General features: G+C 41.3%; 1 protein-coding gene and 1 non-coding gene across 2 annotated transcripts in view; one reads left to right on the forward strand and one right to left on the reverse strand.

Moving 5' to 3' along the window:
* The window catches only part of ZNF41 (zinc finger protein 41), a 196,643-nt gene that overhangs the window by 84,319 nt on the left and 99,968 nt on the right, over nucleotides 1-12,356 (reverse strand).
* Nucleotides 5,547-5,681, forward strand: LOC129400628 (small nucleolar RNA SNORA70). The gene has a single exon (XR_008627826.1). It is a non-coding gene; the product is annotated as a small nucleolar RNA SNORA70 (small nucleolar RNA).

The following is a 12,356-nucleotide window of genomic DNA, read 5'->3' on the forward strand; positions in this document are numbered from 1 at the left end:
AGCTGTTGTTGGTAGTTGAGCCTTCTATGATAATGTTTTTGCTAGTTGAGAATAGTTGGCTTCTACTTTACATTCCCATCCAATCTGGTATGCTGCTACTGCGAAGCTATACTTTAAAGTTGGGAGATGTTCTCGGCCCCTATTGTGGCCACACGACCTCATATCTTCATTCTCAGCGATGGAAAACAAGTTATCAAATGCTTCCTTTCCAGCAGATCTGACTTTGGTGGAGGGGGGAACTCCAAACAATAATAGTGATTTTTTGTTGAAATATTGAATGCAATCAAAGTAAAGAGAAAGTAAAGTGAAATTTATCAGCTACACAGGTGGGTTGGGGGGGCTGGGGAGGTGGGGGCTGGGGGGAGGTTTACTGTGCTTCTTGGTGGTGGAATATGTGCACTGGTGAAGGGATAGGTGTTTGAGCATTGTGTAACTGAGACTTAAGGCTGAAAGCTTTGTAACTTTTCACATAATGATTCAATAAAAAAATAAATTAAATAAATAAATACAAAAAATAAAGTTGGGAGATGTTGAAATCCAGAATATTTAATTGAGCAGTCTCTAGAAAATCCAGAACATTTAACTGGGCAGTATGGTCTGAGGCATAGCAGCAGCTGTTGGAGTGTGAGTGCGACTGCCAGGGTTTTGGTACAGCAGGAACTTGACCCACACCCACCTCAGGAGATGGACCCAGAGGTCTGAGCCTGGACCAGGTATCTGAGAAATTTTTCAGTAAGTTGATCTCTTTTGAGACTTAACTATGAGTCTCTGGAACAGGGCCAGTAGATGAGCTTACATGGAACACACTGGGACATAGATGTGGCTTTCAGGACTTCCAGAAATATGGGGAGATGGGGGAGGTCACCCACCTCAATTCCGAGATGTCCTGGAGTCTAATTTTAGCACTTTTTGCAATATGGACAGGCTGAGCATTTTCCAAATCATAAAGTCTTTGGTATTTTTATGCTTAACAAAAATATTTCCCCTCAATGTCTTCCACATAATTTTATGTTTTTTTTTCCTTTTTGGGTCACACCCGGCGATGCACAGGGGTAACTCCTGGCTCATGCACTCAGGAATCACCCCTGGCGGTGCTCAGGGGACTATATGGGATACTGGGATTCGAACCCGGGTCGGCCGCGTGCAAGGCAAACGCCCTACCCGCTGTGCTATCACTCCAGCCCCGTTCCACATAATTTTAGCAACTGGAAACCAAGCAGCAACATTTTTCTTGGAAATAACCATAGCCAAATGTCCAGATTAAGGGACCAGCTATAGTACAGTAGGAGGTTGCTTGCCTGAAGTCAACTAGGCTTTTTCTGACATGGCTCTCAATTAATCTTCCAGTCTCTGCCTATTATCCAATTACTCTATTCCAAAACTACTTCACATTTTTAGTTCATTGTCACAGCAAATCCAATTTCCAGGGCAAAACTCCATAAGTTTCCTATCGCTGCTCTTATAAATTGCCACAAATTTTGTGACTTAAAGCAATGTAATGATTTCCTCACAATTCTGGAATCCTAAAGTTCAAAACTAATGATGCTGGATCAAGATCAGGGTGTTGTCAAGGCCATACTTTCTCTTGAACTTTTACAAGAATTCTTTTTTTCTAATTTATCTATTTTTTTATTTTTTAATTAGTGAATCACCATGAGGGTACAGTAACAGATTTACACGTTTGGTACTTGTGTTTCCCCTCATACGATGTTCAAGCACCCATCCCTCCACCAGTGTCCATTCTCCACCACCAGTAAAACCAGTATCCCTCCCACCCCTCAATCCCATCCCCCCTCCCACACCCCACCACACCCCCTGCCTCTGTGGCAGGGCATTCCCTTTTGTTCTCTCTCTCTCCTATTCGGTGTTGTGGTCTGTAATAGGGGTATTGAATGGCCATCGTGTTCAATCTATAGGCTAATTTCAGCACGCATCTCCCCTCCACCAACCAGAGCTTACTTGATGTTCCCTTCTCTCACAGAACTGCCTTTTCCCCCAGCATGTGAGGCCAGCTTCCAAGCCATGTGGCCAACCTCCTGGTACTTGTTTCTACTGTTCTTGGGTAGAACTGTTCTTGAGTCTCCTACTCTGTTATTTTATATTCCACAGATGAGCACAATCTTTCTATGTCTGTCTCTCTCTTTCTGACACATTTCACTTAACATGATACTTTCCATGTTGATCCACTTATATGCAAAATTCATGACTTCATCTTTTCTAACAGCTGCATAGTATTCCATTGTATAGATGTACCAAAGTTTCTTTAACCAGTCATCTGTTCTCAGGCACTTGGGTTTTTTCCAGGTTCTCGCTATTGTAAACAGTGCTGCAGTGAAGATATAAGTGCAGATGTCATTTCGACTATACATTTTTTGCTTCTCCAGGGTATATTCCCAGAAGTGGTATTGCTGGGTCAAATGGGAGCTCAATTTCTAATTTTTTTAGGAATGTCCATATTGTTTTCCAGAAGGGCTGAAGAAGTCGGCATTCCTACCAACAGTGTAGAAGGGTCCCTTTCTCCCCACATCCCCTCCAACAGCGGTTGCTTTTGTTCTTTTGGATGTGTGCCATTCTCTGTGGTGTGAGGTAGTATCTCATAGTTGTTTTGATTGCATCTCCCTGATGATTAGTGATGAAAAGCATTTTTTCATGTGCCTTTTGGTCATTTGTATCTCTTCTTTGGGAAAGTTTCTGTTCATTTCTTCGCCCCATTTTCTGATGGGGTTGGATGTTTTCTTCTTTTTACAAGAATTCTTAAAATTGAAGAGAATCCTTGTCTCTTCCACTCTGGTCCCTGCTGCATTCTTTGACTTGTGGCCACATTGGTCCTATTATCACATTTCCTTCTCCCATTGTATGACTTATCTTTGTTTCACTCTTGAAAAAACGCTTGTTTAGGGTCTACTTGGACAATGTAGGATAATCTCTTTATCACAAAATCCTTAATCACATATATGAAGTGCTTATTTTTGTCATATGGTGATATTCATAGGTTTAAAGGATTAAGATATAGATTTCTCTATGGAGCCAATGGCTCCATAATCAGACTCCCTCAGATATAAGGAATGTCTAGATTAAAATGAAGGAATTAGTTCAGTGATATGGCTCAATAGGCAGGAGCTCATGCTTTGTATGCTGGAAGTTCATATTTGGTCCGTGGCTCCACATGGTCTCGGGACTATTAGGAGTGACCCTGAGCACTGAGCTGAGAGTACCTCCTGACCACCACCAGGTGTATATATATATATGTATATATATGTATATGTATACATGTACATATATATGTATATATATATGGGCTGGAGCAATAGCACAGTGGATAGGGCATTTGCCTTGCACGCGGTCAACCCGGGTTTGATTCCTCCGTCCCTCTCGGAGAGCCTGGCAAGCTACTGAGAGTATCCGGCCTGTACAGCAGAGGCTGGCAAGCTCCCCACGGCGTATTAGATATACCAAAAACAGTAACAACAGTCTCACAATGGAGATGTTACTGGGCCTATTCGATATGCCAAAAACAGTAACAAAAAGTCTCACAATGGAGATGTTACTCGTGCCTGCTCAAGCAAATCGATGAACAATGGGACGACAGTGCTACAGTGATGCATATATATATGTATATATATCACTATTACTATCATTCCATTGATTCTTGATTTGCTCGAGCTGGTCCAGGAATGACTCCGTTCGTCCTAGCCCTGAGTTTTTATAATCCAGGTATAGAACTGAGAAATCTCAGGCAAGAAAATGCTACTTTTTTAAACAATATGCAAAAACAACAGAAGAGGGAGCTCTGAGATTTGAGAAGCTACCTTACATCACACCTCCCTCCAAAAGTTAAGAAAAGCTACTTTTGTGTAAAGACAACAAAATTGTACTGTGGGCAAACTGCATATAATATGTTTACTATAAGAAGAAAAGAGGAAGAGGTGCAATACTATCTTTAGATACAATGAAAACATACCAGAAATGTGTGTTTTTGAACAAGCTATGCCTTAATAAACTATGCAAGAAAATGAACTAATTATAAATAAAAAGAAAAATTCAGAAATGACCTTACATATTCAGAAAATATTTGGAACACTGATAAGATAGTACAGGATTCAAGGCTCTGGCCTCACATCTGGTCAACTTGGCTGGATCCCCAGCACCACATATGGTCTCCTGAGCCCCACCAGGAGAGATTCCTAAGCAGAGAGTCAGGAATAAACACTGAGCACCACCAGATGTGGCACCAAAATACACAAAGAAAATTGGAAATAAAAGAGAAGAGAATCATTTCAGAGTAGATGAAACCTACAAGGAACATGAAACAAACACAGTACACCTGACTTAAGATAAATAGAAGATAAAAAGAAGGAACATGTTTCTTTAAAGAAGAAATAAAGAAAAAAATTCAAGACCAAATTACAAATATAGAAGTTAAAAACAGAAGAACCAATTCATACACCATAGGCATCCTTGAGAAAATCATGACCAAACTGGACACTAAAGATGATCATTAAAGAGAACATCAGGAGTAATAAATAAAACTACACACTGAGAGACCATACCAGACTTCTGCCTGCTTCTTGCCAAGATGGAGTAACAGGCATTAGCATTCTTCCCAATCTGAAACAACAAAAATAGTATCTCTCTATATTTTTAATGGTCTTCAATACACTGAGCATCAAGGGTAAATAAATGAAGCAAACTCTGCAAGTCCTCAGCCTTGTAGCACCAAGAGAGGGCAACTCATGCATACCCAGCACTGTTTCTCAGTTCTGTTTTACTCTATTTCATATGTTCAAAAGCTTAGATTAAGACTAATAACTAGAGATATGGAAGATGTTTTAAAGGCACACAACAAATTTATGGAGACCAAAACTATAATATCTGAAGTGAAAAAATGCATGAATGGGATCAACATCAGATTTGGTATTATAAATGAAACAATCCATGAATTTGAAGTCATAGTAATAGAGATCAATGCAAACTGAAGAAAGACTGTTTTAAAAAGGAGCAGAGAGGTTGGATCAATAGTACAGCAAGTAGGGTATTTGCCTTACGCACTGCTGACCCAGGTTCGATCCCCAGCACACCGTATGGTTCCTTGAGCTCACCAGGAGTGATCACTGAGTGCAGAGCTAGGAGAGCAGGTAGCTCTGAGCACAACCAGGTGTGACAAAAAACAAAAAGAAAAAGGTGGGAGAAGAGAGGTTCTGGGTAAAACTTCTTTTGCTTTTGTTTTCTGGGCATCCCCTGGTGGTACTCACTCAGGGTTTGCTCCTGGTCCTGTGCTCAAGGGTCATTCCTGGAGGCTTTCAGGGGATCATATGTAGTGCTGGAGGTGTAACTACACTTGGATGTATGACAGGCAATGCCGTAATGCTTGTACTATTATTCTGGCCTGTGTAATTAGTGTCTTTAGTGGGTAGGAAGGACAAAAAACATATTTGAATCTATCACATACATGAGAATGTTTGCCCAGAATAACCCCCACCAGGTGATATTTTCATAAATTATTTGGCTTAAAGAAATAATTTTGAGCAAGTTGACAGAAAAAGCAACTGCAGCCAGTGGAACCTACTGTGTTATCATCCCCCATGGAGACTAGTGTTCTATGACTATACACAGTAGCCTCATTGGTAGTGTCAGAAGGTTGTGGCTTGTATAAAATTTCCTCAAGGGGCTTGGATATAAGCTTTTCTTCTGGACATTCACATCTGACCTCATGCTGTCTCTAATCTTAGTCTCAACGAGATAGTGAAGTACTCTTGAAAATTTCCAGGGCTTGGTGGTGAATATCCAACTAAGTCATCACATTGTTCCACATTAAGCTGAGGGACAAGGAGCATATGATTGAGGACATACATGGAAATCTCAAACTCCTGAGCCATTAGAAAATTCACATCTTCAAGAAGTGGGCCTTTACTAAGTTCAGTGCACATAAATTTAAGGACATGACTGAAAAAGGACTCATTCCAAATGACTGTGATATCACATATATCTCTAATTGTTCCTCTCAGGACAATGAGACACAATGGACCCCACATTCATGAGAACCTGGAGCATCTCTCCCTACTTACACATACCCATCAATAATCCTATTCAAAACAAAAAATAAAGGGGGGAAGCAAGTTTTGTATCTAGGTAAGAAAATTAGATCATCACTAGCCCTTAATAGTAACCCATTAAGTAACAATAAAGTGGAGCAAAATTTAAGATACATAAAAAAGAATATGTCAAGAGGCAAGAAATTTTATCAGGAAAAACTGTCAACTACACAGGACTTAGAAAAACTATTATCAACATGTACAAATACAAGAAATGGTTATCTCACAAATTCTTCCTGAGGAATCTATTAAGGATTGAGAAAGCCAAAACTATTGACATAACAACTAATAGTGGGCACAAAATCAAGAACCAAGTTAGTAGAACAGCAAAAATGTATGTAATGGTGCAGGTGATATAAATACACTACAACTGAAACCAGTCCAATAGAAATTAAAGAACTAAGGAGACAAGAGATGACTCAGTGGCTAAAGTGCCTGCCTTATAAACATGAGCTCATGAGTTTGATACGCGGTGCTGTCAAATGTACATAGCATGCTCTTGGCAGCTCTACTGTTTAAACACAGTTACAAGCACAACAGCTAGAAAGGTGTGACCCCAAGCAAACAGCAAAGTCAAATGTATGAGCCCCAAAACCTGATATGTAATAACTGGTGAGCACAACTTAGTGGGTGAGCATATGTCATTGCAACAACATTAACAGATGGAAGGATGAATTTTAAAAAAAAAAACTAGAACTGAATTCTAAATTAAAAAACCATTCCCTAAGTGATAGGTATGTCTCAATATGATTAGACTGTGCCAATAGTGTGGTTTGTGCTGAACCTCTGCTTTCCTTCTGGAGATTCAGAATATTGGCATTAATTCAGCAGAGAGTTACTAGTACTAAGTCCTAATTAAAAACTGTGGGTACTGACTTTCTAATGGGTTTCTATGGCAAGAGACATCACACATGTATTACTGTGCCTTGATTGCTGGGAGAATGTGAGCTTTCCATGACTCTTCATGGGTGATAGACAACATAAGGAAATCTGTGTATTGCATCTTCTTGTGTCTTTTTTCTTTGCTCGTTCTAGTGCATATTTGTTCGCTGTTGGAAACCTTAGCTGTGATCCTAACTGTATTCAAAGTACTGTGAATATTTGTAGAGAATAGTCAAATGTGGCAGAGATGGGACTCGAGAGCAATCCTAACTCACTGAAATACAGCTAGCACTCTACTTACAAAAAAAGAAAAGCAGGGAAAAGCTGCTGATGATAAAATCTCGGTGTGTAGGTGACTATGAAGCAACTAAGGTACCATCTCTCTTTTTTTTGTTTTTGCTTTCTGGGTCACACCTGGCGATGCACAGGGATTACTCCAAATATACCCCTTGGCATCCACCCTAGCAATGGACTCTTACTTAAGTAGAAAGCTCCATGTGGGGCAGCTTGGGAGAAACCCTATAAAAACCAACTGGAACAAAGGAGACACACAGACTTCTCTATACTGCCTGTGCCCATGTGTTGCTGCCGAGCACATCTGGTGCCTGAGCACATGTGTCGCCCTCATCTCCCCTTTCGAGATGTGTACTTTCATACTGTCCTATCTACTGCTGGGATGTGTACTGGGGCTCCCTCTCCACTCTGGAGAAGCCCGAGTTCTCTCTTGAGTACATATTCTCTCTCTCCTCCCCCAAACTGCCTCAAAACTTCCAAATAAAATCTGTTCTACTTCAGAGGGATGAGTAGATTATTACTTCAGATGAGCAATCTTCTCCTGCTATTCTTTTCTGAAAGAAAGGTAAGAACCCAAAAGGTCTGAGTAAGGTCTAGACCTGACTTTCTTTTCTTGCAAGGAGCGAGGCTCATAGTGCTAGATTTCCGAAGCCACTCCCTTCGTGGCAGAGGTGGATAAACAGAAAATGGCAGATCCTCTGCTTGATGCTGCCACCTATCTCCTCTCCGCTTCACTAAGTCACCCAGGGACCCCACTGGCACCAATGGCTTTGGTTTATATTCTCTGTGGGGAAAAGAAAGGGCCCAAATATTGCCCACCAAATGAATTTCATATAAGCAAAAGAAAACAAACATTTTTGTAGCTATTTTCCCTCCAAATGGTCTCTGGGACTAGAGCGGGGCTTTTGACAAACTATGGATGTAAGTGAGGTGCTGAGGAAACTGACAAAGCTCCCAAAAGGAAAAAAATCACTCCATCCTTTTTTCTTTCTGGCATCTGCCTTCTTTCCAAGGCAGCCTCTCCTTACTGTGCAGCAGAGACCGCCAAGCAGCTGATGTTTTAACCCCGTACATGCTGGAGCCCAAGGGAGGAAGGGAACATTTCTAAGCAGATTTGTGTTTTTATGACTATTGCACTTGAATGTATCATAAAAACTAATGTCAAATAGTTTCTACGTCATCCCATGAGTTCAGGTGGGTTATCCTGATAAGGAACACGACAAAAAGAAGTGGGGAACATGGACGCTCTCCCCGTCACCACCCCCCAAAAACCTTCACCCCTTTGCTCCATCGCTTCTTGCAGACAGATTAAAAGCAATTTAAACTGTTGGGTTTGGAGGAACAGAACAAGGCTCTCTGATAAATTATCTTTGTCGGTGCCCCTGGAAAAAGAAATAACATGAAAGAAGAGACAAACTCCATTAAGCAATACCCCTTTGATAGCGAAAGCCAGCATTTAGTTTGTTTTTGTGCTCTTATTGAAATGCAATACCAGGCCCCTAGAGGCTGCTGGTTTTGCAGACTTGAGAAACCTTTTTTTTTAAAAAAAAAAATAGTATGCTTCTTTGGACTCTACAACTTACAAGATAAAAGGGGTTTTTGGAATGCTTTCCTTATCATTGGGTCTGGGAACAGAACTGTCTGATCATTCCATGTCTCTCTGATTTGGCTCTACAGGAAAAAAAGGTTGCTTTTAAAATAACCCCGATCTGCAGGTCCTAATTTCCTGGACCTCCCTCTAAGCTGCAACCTGATAAGATGTCTGCAGCTGTTTCATCCTTGCCTTAGAACTGTGATCAACTAAAAGCCATCTCAAAGAACAAAATTCTGATTCTAGCACACTTGCCCATTTAAGATAGTCCCAGAGGGGCCATAAACAACCAATATTTCCTGAGTGCTGAACATGATATTTGAAAAACATACAACCGCTGACAGGAAAGAGCTAGTTCTCAGAAATTGAGCTGCTGATGGGTTTTACAATTCTGACACAGAGACTACTTGGATGGCTACTTGGATTAGTGCTGAAAGCTGCAAGATGGGGAGAGTAATGACCCCTTCACCCTTTAGGACACAGGGAAAAAGTCTCCCACCTGTCTGAGTTTTTCTCAGGCTGGTTGAGCAAAGACATTAACATCAGACAGATTCTTAGACAAAAAATATAGCAAGTTGTTTCGTGGGCTAATATCTTCTCCCACTCATCCTTTAATTCCAATCATTGTTTCTTTAGTAACGCAGAAGCTTCTTGGTTTGATGTACCCATATATATATATATATATATATATATATATGTATATATATATATATATCTTTGTTTGCTTCTGTTTGCTTGGTCAGTGGCATGGAATCAATGTCTTGAAGGGTTCTACTTATGTTGCACCCAATATAACGTATGCATTGTTATAATGGAAACTTATTCTATGTGTATATTTGGTTTTATTTTGATTTTGTAACATGTACTTATGCATGTTTTGAGCTAGTCTTGCTTATGGGTGGGAAATTTTTAAATGCCTGATGTGCCCACATTTAGGATGAATTTCCTTGTTCCATGCTAAGAAAATGCTGATTTTTGGAAATTCCTTGTAGCCATGATGATAAGAGGCTATGAGGTAAGCATGCCCACACTTCACTATGTGATGTAGGATCATTATGAGTTTGTACTACTAACTTATAAAATGGCTCTTAAAGGGCCCTGAGTTTTTTCTAAGGCTTCAGGTGCTTGCCTAGGTTTAGACCCACAGGTCTGATCAAAGTAAGGAAGAAAGACATGGAACCTTCCACTATTATTGGCTAATGTATTCTCTTGGGACTGTGCTTGCTCAAATTGCCCTTTAAGTCCAAGGGGAATGAAAAAAAGAGATTCCAGGGATCCAAGAATTTCAGGGTCGGAGTGTTCTTCCAGGTCCCAGCCTTAACCCTTAGGACAGGCAGTTCCTGGGATTATTATAACCTGGGGCCTAGTGCACTCTGTTCTGAGCCTCCAGCTGGGTTAGATCATGGGAGCTCCCAGAGGAGGCCTCTTCCCTGTGACCCTAGCCTGCTCAAAGCTCTGGATAGGACAGCGTCTCCAACTTAGTTTGTCCCAATGAACTTATACCCTAACTCTACTTCCCTCATCTCTTCTCTAGCCACACACTTTGGTGGTCAAACCCATAAGGGTTTGACTTTTTTCTAGGATCTCATTGGGAAAATAATCAGGATGAGAGCAGAAGGGTAAATAATCCACTCTGAAATTTTGTTGTTGTTCAGGAAACTTCTTGACTGATTCCTAAACATATGTGTCTTTTCTCTTTTTTATTTTTTATTTTCTATTTAATTACAGAACCATTTTACAAAGTTATTGATAGTTAGGTTTTAGGCATACAATATTTTAACACTTATCCCACCAGCAGTGTCAATTTCTGCAAAATTATGTGTCTTTTCAGTTAAGCAAATAAAATAAAAGCTTCCATTGACTTTTGAAAACAATACTTCGAATCAAAGGTCTGAAAGAGAGCAAAATGATGGAGCAATTCAGGGTGAAAATCACTGAATGAGCTGCACTGAGATTCTTTGACCATGGGGAAATCAAAAAAAGCTGAGGACTGCAAAGATGGTATAGCCGTGAAGGTGCTTGCCTTGCATGTGGCCTACAGGGGTTCAATCTCTGGTACCACATATGGTCCCTTGTGCCTCACCATGAGTGATCCCTGAACACAGAGCTAGGAGTGAGCCCTGAGCACTACCAGATGTGGCCCCAAAACAGAGACAAAAGGAGTGTGCTGATAATGATCCCCCAGGTGACCTCCACACTCCTAAGAGGGATGAACAAGGATGTCATGAACAAGCAAAAGCAATGGAAATTGACTACAGCCAATCCCTCTGAAACCAAGACATAAAGAAAATAATTAGGAATGGACAGGGTGGCAGGATGTTGTTGGCAGGCCATGCTGGAGGCCCTTTTGACCCTTTCTACCTGTCTGTTGTCTGTCCAGTTCAGAGGACCATGATCAGGTAAATAATAGTAGAGCCTGTGCCCTCAACGCTCCAGTGGGGGAATGGTGCACTTCTTGATCCTCCTCATCTAACCTCTGCCTGGCAGGCTTTTGGGCCAGCTCCCACTTCTGACAACAATATGTTGTGCCTGAATGGACAGCACAAATCAGGTCAAAAAGGGTTAATATAACAATAGGAGAACTGATCCAAGGTGTTTTGGGGTTACTCCTAGCTCTGCACGCAGGAAACACTCCTGGAGGGCTCAGGGGACCATATGGGGATGTGGTTGATATAAGCTGGGTCTGCCTCATGCAAGGCAAATACCCTACCTGCTGCACTTAGCGCTCCAGCCCCTGGACCATAAAATTCTATCTTCAAAGGCCAGGTGACTTCTTCCCCAAGTTTCTATATTAACCCTTTAAAAAACATTTTTATCGAGATTCTGTGTTTTAAATTTTATGAATAATGGTTTCTCATGCACATAATTCCAACCCTCCCTCTTCTAGGGGTCCCAGCACCCCTCCCTCTCAAGCCCCCCACCAACTCCATCGCAGGATTTATTTTAACTGGTGAAATCCAGGAGACCTGGAGGATGTAACTGAGGTCAGCACTGAATGCAGGAGGTCTGGCCCTGCTTTGTGAGGTCTTGCTAATTTTTTTGTAAAGTTGCCTTGGTCAAAGACCCAGGGTTGGACTATCAGAAAGGAAGCAGGCCTGAGAGTGCTGTCATCTGAAAGGCCTTCTTCCAAGGTTGGCTCTCAGCTATGCGCGAATTTGTGTTTGGGGAGTGTTCTCACTATTTCTTAGCTGGGAAGGATGGTTCGTGTACCCAGACTAATCAAATAGTATGATTTATGTGTTAACTTGCTTTCCTTCTAGGAGCCTGGGGTTTTGGCTATGCTAGGTAGAGTGCCTAGAGACAAACCTCCAATCAGAACGTTGGACTCTGAGTCTCTATTGGCATCCCAAAGCAGAAACATCACACTTGTTTGCTGCATTTCTGTTGCTAAGCAACAGAGCAATGCCTGAGCTATCTTGGGAGGGAGAGACCATAAGGGAATCTTCACATGGCATCCTTCAGATTTTCTGCTCGTGGCTTTTCCTTTGCTGATTCTG

The sequence above is a fragment of the Sorex araneus genome, chromosome X (assembly GCF_027595985.1).
Source record: "Sorex araneus isolate mSorAra2 chromosome X, mSorAra2.pri, whole genome shotgun sequence".
In the NCBI taxonomy this organism is placed as follows: Eukaryota; Metazoa; Chordata; class Mammalia; order Eulipotyphla; family Soricidae; genus Sorex; species Sorex araneus.